Genomic DNA, 12,337 nt, shown 5'->3' on the forward strand with positions numbered 1-12,337 from the left:
AATTGGGCAAAAGGTTGGCATTAGTAGAGTATTTGGGTGGTTTCCACAGTTTACTGACTGTTTTTTTTTTTAAATTTGGTCCTTTCCTGTTGCTGGTCATTTAGACAGGAAATTATTTAGACACTTCAATTTTAGAAACAGAATCTATCTTTTTCAATCCGGCAACAAAAGAAGAAATTATTGTTATTGCTCAATCATTTGCATCCAACAAAGCTGCAGGTTATGATAACATTCCAATGTCCCTCATAAAGGAATCTATCCAATTAATCTCTGAACCTTTGGCTCACATTATTAACTTGTCAATTGCTCATGGCATTGTACCAGATCAAATGAAGATAGCATGGGTAATACCTTTATTCAAAGCTAATGACCAGTCGTTGTTCACGAACTATAGACCTGGTTCAGTTCTACCTAGTTTTTCCAAATTTCTTGAGAGAATAATTTATAACCGTTTAAATGATTATCTAACTAATTTAAATGTCCTTTGTGATGAGCAATATGGCTTTAGGAAAAATCACTCCCCTACACTTGCTTTGATTGATTTGTATGATAAGATTTCCTCTGCTTTAGATCGTGGTGATATAGCTGTTGGTATTTTCCCTGATCTCTCAAAAGCATTCGATACAGTTAATCATAATATTTTATTTGACAAACTTGAACACTGTGGTATATGTGGACTGGCCTTAAAATGGGTAAAAAGCTATTTTTCTAACAGATTACAATTTGTAGATTTCAACGGTCATGTTTCTTCTCGCTTTAATATATCCTGTGGGGTTCCTCAGGGCTCTATTCTAGGGCCTTTATTTTTTCTTCTTTACATTAATGATATAGTCAATGCATCTACAGCACTACAACTGATTGTATTCGCGGACAATACCAACGTTTTTCTGTCAGGTAAAGATCCTGATTATTTGGTTAATCAGCTGAATATAGAGTTAAATAAGTTGTCAGTATGGTTTAGGGTTAATAAGCTCTCACTGAATCTTAAAAAGACCAAGTTCATAGTGTTCAAACCAAACCAAAAACGTAGAAGTTATAATTTTCAAATTTTGATAAATAAACAACAAATTGATCAAGTTAAAGAAACAGTTTTCTTGGGTGTGATCATGGATGAAAACGTAACCTGGAAGTCTGAGATCTCTCATGTGGCTAACAAAGTGTCAAAATCAATTGGAATGATACAGAAATCAAGTTTTTATTTATCTTCATACTCTTTACGTGTATTGTACTTTTCACTTGTTTATCCTTACTTCTTTTACTGTAATATAGTTTGGGCGTCCACCTATAAAACTAACCTTGTTCGTCTGGTAAAATTGCAGAAAAGAGCGGTGAGAATCATAGATAAATCTCATTTTAATGCTCATTCTGACCCTATATTTAAGAAACTTGGAATCCTAAAATTCCATGATCTTAACCTGTTACAACTTGGTCAATTCATGTTCTCCTATCAAATTCGAACTCTTCCTCCCAAGTTAGCTAGCAAATTCACTCTAAACAGTCAAATTCACACATATTATTCGAGAAACTCTCATGCGTTTTGTCTGCCTTTCTGTCGGACTAACATTAAACAATTTTCTGTTTTCTATCAGGGACCTAAATTTTACAATTCTCTTGACATTGATATAATCAATTCTTCCTCAACAGCTTCCTTCAAGAAAGCGCTTAAGTCATTCTTTTTTAACAACTATTCTGAAAATTAAGTATTTTGTTCTTCCTGTGTCAAATTGTTTTCACCCTGTAATTTTACTTTCACAACTGTTTACATATTTTAACACCTTAATTAAATGACTAAGTGTTTGTAATTGTATGCTTCATTACCAACTTGTAAGTTCAAACTGTTTTTAATTGCCGTTCATTACTTTATATTTCAACACGTTAAATAACTAAATGTTTGTAATAATTGTATTCTCCGTTGCCAACTTGCATGTCAACGATAGATAGATGCTTTTACTTGGGGAGGCCTAATTTACATAAGCTTAGTAGTTTCTTTTAGGCCTCCTCGCCACCAATGTAATTCAATAATTTTTTTTTTCCATCTTCTCTTTTTTGATTGTTCATATTTGTATTTTAATTTCTTCTTTCTGTGGCAAAAAAATAAATAAATAAATAAAAAAAAAAAAAAAGAGAAACAGGCAGCTTTGGGTAAGATAAGGGAAGCTTACAGGAGAGGACAATCCATGGCTTGTTGTGAGAATATGAAGCAGTAAAGGGATGGAAGGATAGAGTATGAAAGTTATAGAGTGCACAATAACTTTGAAAAGAACATTTAATACAAAATTGCTAGGAAAAAGGTGACACAGTGTGACAAATGATTTTTGCCTAGTCACTTCTTTTTCTTTCCTCCTTTTTTTCCTGATTTTTTGCCTTTTTTCCCCTTCTTCTTTTTCTTGCTGTAAGGCCCCAGTTGCTTGCGAACCATTGTGCCCTACCACCATGACTGCAGCTGTGGAAGATAAACACGGCACAATTAATATGTCTGAGATAAAAGGCCTTTTGCTACAAATGGTCATGTAACCTCTGTTTCACAAAGATGATGATTCTGCTGAGTACATGAAATTATTTTTCCAGAATTAAAAAGAGCATCTTAAAATAGGCTACCATGCCGATTTTATAGTTGAAAGAAATTGTAAGGATTTGTATGGGAAAGGACACTTTGCCCTCCAGTCAAGCTTCAATTATGATTTTCATACAATCCTTGTATTTTCCTAAGTTTTCAAACCCCTTTAAAAATTTTTCTTTGTGGATTGACAGTCTGAAAATTTCCAACCTGGCACATTTATTCTCACTTATTTGACCCTTGGTAAGAATAGCTCTGTTTTTGGTGCTTAATTATGGAAAATTCTCTGGAGGGCAAAAGCTTTTCATTTAAACAAAAGTATGGAATTCTCGAGTGATGAAATGATCATAAAATCTCTACCTTAAGTGGTATTTCTCTGAAAATTTGTCTTCTGTCTAAGTCAAACACGGTCTTTCCATTTCTGGAATTTAGAGAGCCTGAGCTTCAAGTTCACTATGAGTCATGCGACCATTGTTGCAAAAGGCCTCTTTACTAATAGCTAACGAAATAACAACCTAGCTATGTTAAATGTGGTGGTGCCAAGACAAGTGAAAAAGGAAAACCAGTTCACTACTGGTTGCTGCCTGTCGCTCAAAAAACGTTGCATACTTAAGCACCCTACTACTTGTAAGTCAATAGTCTTTCCTGAAGTATTCCCAAGTTAAGTTTAAATCTAACTTCACAGGAACTGTTTGTAGTCACAAAAAGTAGCAGTTAATATCTGCATGCAAACCAGTTCTAAGTTTTAGAACTATTTCATCAATGAATGACATGTTTCAAAGTCCCTAAAGGTTCTGGTCCAGGCTAGCTAAGGAGAAAACACACCGAACATAATTATCAAGTCACCTTGATGGCAGCTTTCAGTTCCTCCTCTTCTTGTTCAGCTTTTCTTCTTGCTTGTTCCCTAGCAACACGATCTTCTATTACAACTTTTTCATATTCAGAGTACTGGGCAATAAACAGTACACACACTGTTAGGCAAATCAAGCAACAAAGAAAGCTACAGTTGACATAGTGGCAGTAAATGAAGTAAATGTATATTTAATGTGGCTCACTACAGTTTTTCGAAGAAGAAGACCAATATTTTGAAATCTGTGAAATTAAAGCAACAGGATGTCTCTTCTGAAGTGTTAGTCACTGCAATTGGTGTAAAATGTAATTTTATCTAACAAACAATGCAATAACTGAACTATTCTCAGGTGACCATTATAATAATTTATTATTATGACAGGCATGAAATGGATTGCCTTCACCTTGCCAGTTAATATCTGCTGCTCCAAGTTTATTAATCTCTCCTGTGCTATTTGGTCAAGCAATTACTGGTAGATGCCAACATCAAAATAATAATAGTCAACCACTCATAAGCAATTTGAGATTTCATCTCCATTGGATAAAACTCAAAGTTCTACAGGTTTCATATATTTCTGTGGGAGCTTATGAAATGTGAAAGATTGTACATATCTCATGGTAGCGTACATAATAGAGCATAAAACATTGTTAACTATTGTTTTTACTGTCTGCTGTCAGGGCCGTAGCCAGTATGAGGCAAACCGAGGCACTTGCCTCGGTAATTTTTTCGTGATTTGTTAAAATAAAGTGTAATTCCAGTGTTGTCTTCAAAATGTACTCGTCATAAACACCTAAAATACCTACGAAGAATATTTAACGATGGACATTAATTGCCTCAGTCATAACTTTTTTCTGGCTACGGCCCTGGCTGTACTGTAGCAGATACAAAAGAAGTAGATTGAAGCACATTCAGCTTGTTTGACAGATGTGCTGTTGAAATTGAGCAGAAAGAGTATAACGAGGTTAGATACGGTAAACATGATGTTTGATGTACAAGTTAAAGGTGAAATTGAGAGAAATGATCGTCGCATGATCGCTTTGCAGCTGAGACGATCACATCGCGTTACATCATTCACTTCTTTTAATTTTAAAAGGAGTATAATGTGATGTACAAGCCCAAGTCATAGCTTAATTTACAAACCTTTAAAACATCCAACTCATGCTGCTTTTGCTCCACATCATGGTCATATTTCTCCATCCAATATTCCACCTTTTCTTCTAGTATCTAACCATTAATGCATACCACCTGGTTTAGTTTTTTTTTAAGCATTCAGTGATGTAGAATACCCTTCTGCACTTGAAAATCATTCTAACTCTTAATAACTCAGAGTGAACCACCTTACAGGGAAAACAATTACGGGCTTACTTTTGTTTTGCTAACTCTTAACGTCAGTTTCACACCATTCTCAAGTTTAACTCATTGACTCCTTGGGGTTGCCCTTTGGCAAGTAAAATCATCTGGCGTTAGACAGTCGAGAGTAAAAATACTAAGTATGGCCTGTTTAGGTGTCAAAGGGTTAATGGTAAGTGTTTACAAAAATTATTATGACACTTACATCTAAGTGGGTTTTTTTTTTCTGAAAGGCCTTTGAGTAAGGTGCACATAAATACATACATACATACATACATACTCAATTGACTGCTCCCCTTAAAGGCTTTTCAGGGCCAATGAAACACAACGAAATGACAAAACAGAACAACAACAACTATTAAAAATCCCAACTGGCCAGAGGCAAACCAGTTGGCTATTAATTTACAAGTGCAGCTGAGAAATTGAACCATGGACTACCAAGGAACAAATTCGAACGAGTGGTCACAACGAGTCTTGAACCCAGGATCTCACTTGAGGCAAGTGCCCTAACCACCGGACCAGGGTGCACCAGGGTGATAGCCAAAATAAGTAACATTGTAAAGAAAACAATTAACATCTCTGTAAGGGGGGATAATTTCTGTTAAATTCACCTTATGATGTTCTTTTAAATAATTTTCTTCTTCTATTTTGTAGTGTAATGTCTGTGAAAGAACAAATAGAATCAAGAATGAAGCAACTGGGTGCAGAATGGATTTGCTGACACAAGAAGAATATGCTATCAATGAATGGTGGCATCCACATATTTGTTTTTACCTTTAAGTTGATACTTATTGCTTTATAGCAATTTTTAGTTGGTTGTATAGAGCCAAAGTAATCAACTTACCATCCTCATATTTGCAACATTTAAAGACAAATTGTGGTAAATGAAAAAGCCATCCATTGTTGCACTTAGTGCAAGCATGAATCTCCTTGCACAGGATATTACTTTTTAAAAACAACCATTATACAGTAAGCCACAACAAAATGAGAATGAAGGTTCTAGTGTCTAAAGAAACTGTGGTATGGTGCTGCGTCAGTGGGAGAGTAAGACACAAACATTGGTTTTCTTCAATAAGCTGAAAAGGGTCAAAATTGCCACCATGCAATGATTGAATGGTTGTTGTTTCAAGTCTAAGATTTCATGCCAAAATAAGTCAAACCAAACTTTCAAAACAAAAAACCTCTTCCCTACCTCAAGATCTTCTTTTAAAGCATTCTCTCCTTGCTGGCACCTCTTTTGAGTGCAGCTGACTCGGACCTACATAAAGACCAACATACATACATACATACATACATACATAAACTTTATTCAAGTGTCTATAACTATTTAGCTCTTAGCTAAGAGCTAATTGGGGACACTTAATTAAAATTGATCAACAAAATTAAGATTAAAAAGATAAAATTGATAGATACATGTAAAGATTTACAAATTTAAATACAGTTAACGATTAACTGTAAAAATAGTTAATTATTTACAATGCTACTAACTAAAATCAGACGTTATCGTCAGGACTGGCACACTTGACAATTACAGCTCCCTCCCCAACCACAAAACCAACTTAAAAAAATTGAGCAGTGATGATAGCCCACTCTGCATTTTTAGGCATGCGTCAGATCATTTGTCATTCAAAGAGGAAGTTGGTAGCTTATTAGGTGTCTAAGTTACAAATGGCAAAATGTCTTCAGTCTTGTCAAACTGATTTGTTATTTGCTTTCCACTTTGACTTTATCTTTTCCCTTTCAGCTATCATGCCAATGGCATTAGTTATTTTTTATTGAGCAAAAATTGTTGGGATACTTTCAGAGGTGTGTTCGTGTAATGAACAGTAAAGCTAAGACTAGAGGCCAGTAATTTGGAGGAAAAAGCTTTTGGCTTGTTTTGAACAGTGCATAGCACGGACCGGATTGGCTTTGTTATTTTTTACATTGAAATTTGTCAAAAAAAAAAAAAAAACTTTTCATTACACAGAAAGGGAAATAGACAGTGCTGTGCAGTTCCAGGGAAAGCACAAATCACAATTTAAAAATAATGTTAACCCAGTGACACCTCAAACGCCCTAGGGGACTCCCCCAGTTGACATTCAATAAAATCGTCTTCAGGACCATAATCCGGTGACACACGGTTCAACAGTTGCTGATCAACAAATGTTGAACAGTGGGTCATGCAGGGTTGGATGTTGAGAAATAGAATGTTCAACATGTTGAACGAAATAGGGGTGCGTTCTATTCCGTTCAACAAGTTGCTGCTTGTTGAATCGCGCTAACAAATTGTTTTCCATTCACATGATTTGGAAGGATCAATTTGGCAGCTTTAGCATGTGATGGTGAAGAATCATCTTTATTTGAATGGAACTAAGGCCAACAAGGCTCGCAGCGTGCAACAACAACAACCTTTCATAATCCACCATTTCCAAATTTGCTGCCAAAAATGGAAAGAATTTGTAATTCTTGTTGGACAAAAGTTGAATGTGTTCATAGCCATTCAACAAGTCGCAACATTGTCATTCAACAGGCTGCAACAATGTGCAACATTTGTTAAGAAACAATTGTTGCATAATGTCAATGGATAAATAATCCTATATACCTGAACAGTGTTTTCCACTTTATATATTGTCCGAATTCGTTCCAAATATATTATGTTGTTTTGGAACCTTTGGATTGAAAATTCACTACACATAACACTACACATTTCCTTACAAGAATTTCACCATTGTGTTTTAAAAGTTGAGATATTGTGTTACAGCTGTAGTTAAAGGGGTTCTTTACCCATTATTTCAAGTTTTTCCCTTCTATGAAATAATGAAGCAGGGGCCGTGGAGAGGGAGGAGCTGGGGGTCTACAGCCCCCCCCCCCCCACTTTTTTCTATGGTGTTGTTTTCTCCTAAACCTCTGCCCCCCCCCCCCCCCCTCATACCTCCGTGATCCATACCAAAACCTTCCACCCCTCCCCACCCCCCACTTTCAAATGTACTCTGTGGCCCTTGTAAAAGAACAATTACATTTAAATGGCTGAGAAATTAACTATATTTTGTAAAATTAAATACTATTTCCACTCATTTTCACAAACTATTAAACTCAGGAAGTGTCAGTGTCAATGTCAAACTCAGAAATGTCAGTATATTGTGCACTGACTTCTCTTAGAACAGATAACCCCAAAAACCAGAAACTAACCACTTACCTGTATATTTCCATTGAAGTTTGCATTCTTATCTTGTTAATGACTTATTGGCTTTTTCATTGCAACATAGTCGATTTGACCATGGTTTTTTGAGTGTGGCAATAAAAAATTGTTTCAATTTATTTTCTCCGGTTTTCCCCTCTCCAAAAAAACCAGCACTGCCAAATTCCAGTTCGATCTGGAATGCACAGACACATGTTGAATGAGCTCCTGTATAGTTCTAAATTGCTCAAATATGAAAATTTACAAAGTACCGTAGTTGTAGTCAGGCATGATAAAAAGAATTAAAAAACTTGTTGTCACTGACTAAAAAACTTACGTAAAAAGGACGTTTCGGTCAAAATACTATGACCTTCTTCAGCATACAATGGCTTGTATTCGTAAGCCATTTTATGCTGAAGAAGGTCATAGTGTTTTGACCGAAACATCCTTTTTACATAATTTTTTTAGTCAGTGACAACAAGTTTTTAATTTCTTTTTAAAAATTTACAACTTGAAATTAAAAAAAAAACATACAGGAACTGATACCCTAAATAACTTCAAAGTTAAACTACTTACTAGATAAAACACAAGATTTTGGCAATGAAGTTACTATCTGATAAAAGTGTTGTTAATATTTTGTAACAGTAAGTTACTTGTATGACTTAGTAAAAGTTTTGATAGAGATAGCAAACTTATAATGAGTTAAATATTATTTAATACTGTTCCAACCAGGTCAGTAGAACTACTTTAAGTTGTGTTGTGAAGCCGTATAATGATGATTGTGAAAGGTGTGTATTTAAGAGGGTTAATTTAGCTAAGATGTCATAAAAAAGCGTCCAGGGTGCACATCATTCTGCAGGGTACATTATCTCCTGATCACAGTAAACTTTTGAAAACACTCATACTGGAAGCAAGTTCTCTTGCTGTTGTCCCATACTGGCATATTATTAATTTAATAGCAAAACAATTTGGACTCCCTTCATGGTCACTTAAATAATTAATTATTATTACTACAGCTTTATTTGGTTATGAAGTTACCCTTATGTCAAGGCACCACTCAATTAAAAGAATGTTTCAAGTACTAAATACAGTATGAGCGACCGTATTGTACCGGATATACAATGTCGAGCCGAAGGCCAGACATTTTATATCCGATTCAATACGGGCGCGAATATTGTATTGTGCTTATGAAATGTCAGCATTTAAGTGTTACCGGTAATGTACACTGGGTATTTTTGGTGATTCAAGACATTTTAACCGTGAAAATTGAAAGAAACATTTATGTAAATGAAGAGAAATCTGTATCAGAAACAAAGATATTGATTAATAAAACATTTCTTTTGTTTTCCCATCATGAATTATTAATGAGTTTTATAATGAAAATTGCTTTTGTGTATTTTGCATGTGAGTTAATTGTTGGTTTTCACTCACGTGATCAACAGCCATGTTTTTCAACGGAAAAAAAGGAAGCGTTTGCATAATAATAGAGTTGGATTCCCGGAGGATTTGGTCGAGGCACCAACATGGCCGCCTTTTCTTTGTTTAGGGCACCAACATGGTGGTCGTGACGTCATGTGAAAACCGAGAATTCACTGTGTTCTTTCATTGAACCAAAAAAATGCAGATATGTCCAGAAATGCCCCTAATTAGGTGCACATAGATTTCATTGAGAATCAAGTGTCCGCTTGCTCTTCTCCCCAATTTCAACATCACTCATGTCTTGGAATTGTAACATTGATAATAATAAATTATTAATGTCACAAAGTGTCCCCAAAATGCTGTTTCTCAAGTAAGGATAAACATATGCATTTGCCCTAAGCTAAAAATAATGCTAACCTTTACCCTTATGTTATTGTTGCAAATAGGCAGCAATGACTTATTACTTAATGGGACACTGTGTTGGATGTCAACTAGTGAGGTGTATTTCTTGACACAAGTGCTAAAATGTTAGATTTATCACAGATATGCTAGTTTTAATAGGGCCGTTTATACGAGAGAAAATAAGCCGAAGCCATGGCTTACTCTGGCTACTGTGTACATAATATGCGTAAGGAACTATTTATACGAGTATAAACTCCCAGGCCAGGATAAACCACGGCTTGAGAAAGCCGTGAACGTAGAATTTGTACCATTAATACGGGGTGTTCGCGTCTTATGTAAGCTGCGGTCAGAGTAAGCCGCAGCTCATTTTCTCTTGCATAAACGGCCCTAATGTGAACTGACCCCAGAGTTTAGACTATTTTATGCCATTTTGACATCACAAAGCTTTTAGTTATTGTCTATTTATTTTTATTTCACTGTGGCCGGGTCAGGGAACTAACTATGCAGCACTTCCTATGAAGCAAGCCAGTCCTGGAAGACTGGCTGGTTTACATATCAGATATCTCTTCCTGCTTTTGCTTGGCACATCCTTAAATGGCAGTGAGTGTCTTTACCATTGCTTGTTTTTTTTTTTTGCAAACAATAGCAGACATAAAATTAGATTTAAAGGGACAAGCTAAACAAAAGCATCAAGCTAAAAACCCTCGGCGAGCAGGGTACAAAGCCCGGGGGGAAGACTCCCATATGAAACAGACGGGGATGCTCGTCGGAAATTTTGAAGTTAACCCCTAAAGGAGACCAATCTAGGCGTGGCTTAAGCAAATTTTGACCCCTAAAAGAGACCGTAAAAACACAAAAATACGACACACAATGAGTTTTAATGATAAAAAGGCATAATCATCGAATGCTTTTATCTAAAAAGAAAATTTAAAAGGAAATTTGACTTCTGTTTCTCTTCGCTTAATTCTGTGTTACTTCGCGGAACCCTAAACGAGACCTTAGTGGCATAAAATATTGGCGCTTTGCCCGGACCCTAAGCGAGACCAAAATCCAAAATTTATACCCCTAAGCGAGACGACGAGCATCCCCGTCTGTTTCATATGGGAGTCCCCCCCCCCCCCCCCCGGGGTACGAAGACCTTGTGAAATGCCTATTTTCTTCGATAAGATGTTGATCTGTTTTAATAAAAATGTTTATTGGCCCGCTAGCCAAGATTGGGGCCTGAGTTTGAGAAGTCTTTGTAAACCAGTATGACAAGAATCTTGTGTAAAGTTTCCATCTTTTTTGCCAAAAATAAAACCCCCCTCTAATTTCGAATGTCATCTTCAAAACGATGAAAGACATCCTGATTAAGTATATACTTTTATAAACTTTATATTATTTTGTCTGTTTTTCATGTTTATACTCTCAATTAGATTTCATTTGCAATTAGCGGTTAGATTGTAATAAAGCAAAAAAAAGTCCTTCTGTAAAAAGCTACACTGGATATAACTTTTGATACAAAAATATTCCTTGGTATCCTTGACTGATTTGAAAGCAATGAGCGTAAATACACACCCATTATGTAAAACCAGACAAACATTTACCAAGAACTATAACTGCCTTTGTAATTACATCTGCAAATGGTTAGACTCTCTAGTCTTCTCAGATAAGGACGATAAGCCGAAGGTCCCGTCTCACAACCCTTCAATGTTTATAATCCTGTGGGACGTAAAAGAACCCGCACACTTGTCGCAAAGAGTAGGGTATGTAGTTCCCGGTGTTGTGGTCTGTCTTCTGTGATGTATCATGGTTGGGAGGGTAAATGCTCGGAGAAATTAGCTACACCAAGCTACTCTAAAAAAACAATCCGAGGGTAAATAAAGATATATGATAACCAGGCCCGGCCACCTCATGTAAACTGGTCCTTAAGTCGTTCTTATTCTGTAAACAAACAAAGTCTTACTCCAAAAGAACTAATCATTCACCACTTTCATATTTTTTAATCAAATCATGCCTGGGATCTACATTTCTTAGTCAACATAAATACACTCTCATAACTAAATACTTTTAAAATATCTTGTAAGTGTTGAAAATTTAATTGCTGTTACTATTTTTGACCTTCATGCGCATTGGTTTAGAAAGTGACTGAACAATAACATGAAGGCGAGGTAAATTCGTTCAACCCGGTCATGGCGGCCAACCATCACAGAGGAAAGGATGGAATGGAGTTTTTCCCTAAGGATGGATATTTTAAGGTGTTGCAAACAAATTGGTTTAGCTAATTTGTCTCTAAGATTTATTAAAACGGTAAAAAATTTGTCTAAAACGTTCATTTTAATCTGACACCAGGCAAATCCCCGAGCCACGTGTACTCGCTCAAAATGTTGAGGTGATTAACTGGTGAGTATTGAAGTTTACAACGTCTATTGACTGCGTCACAAACAGGAGAATAACCGAAGAAAAAAAGGACCTGTTTATTCATAGGGGAATCTGCATAAACGTTTAGCGCTAACTTCGCAATTGTCAGCTAAAACTCTCCATTGACTGCAAGACTGCAGTTTTCAAAACTCGCCTTTATTTAAGCTTAACTTCTTGATTTAAAACTTCACTATTTACT

At 35.9% G+C, this 12,337-nt stretch overlaps 3 long non-coding RNA genes across 3 annotated transcripts in view; 2 read left to right on the forward strand and 1 right to left on the reverse strand.

Annotated features, from left to right (window-relative positions):
* The window catches only part of LOC138029929 (uncharacterized), a 45,574-nt gene extending 36,307 nt beyond the window's left edge, over nucleotides 1-9,267 (forward strand). Inside the window, exon 5 of the long non-coding RNA XR_011127974.1 lies at nucleotides 5,412-9,267. This is a non-coding gene — a long non-coding RNA (uncharacterized lncRNA). The remainder of the gene's footprint in view (nucleotides 1-5,411) is intronic.
* LOC138029930 (uncharacterized) lies at nucleotides 2,163-5,396 on the reverse strand. The gene is made up of 3 exons (XR_011127975.1): nucleotides 4,548-5,396; nucleotides 3,404-3,505; nucleotides 2,163-2,443 (listed from the first exon to the last, which is right to left on the reverse strand). It is a non-coding gene; the product is annotated as an uncharacterized lncRNA (long non-coding RNA).
* Nucleotides 9,268-10,227: 960 nt separating the features above from the next.
* Nucleotides 10,228-12,121, forward strand: LOC138029934 (uncharacterized). Its single transcript, XR_011127981.1, has 3 exons — nucleotides 10,228-10,338; nucleotides 11,859-11,975; nucleotides 12,070-12,121. It is a non-coding gene; the product is annotated as an uncharacterized lncRNA (long non-coding RNA).
* The last annotated feature ends 216 nt before the right edge of the window (nucleotides 12,122-12,337 follow it).

This window comes from Montipora capricornis, chromosome 13, assembly GCF_036669925.1.
Source record: "Montipora capricornis isolate CH-2021 chromosome 13, ASM3666992v2, whole genome shotgun sequence".
Classification (NCBI taxonomy): Eukaryota; Metazoa; Cnidaria; class Anthozoa; order Scleractinia; family Acroporidae; genus Montipora; species Montipora capricornis.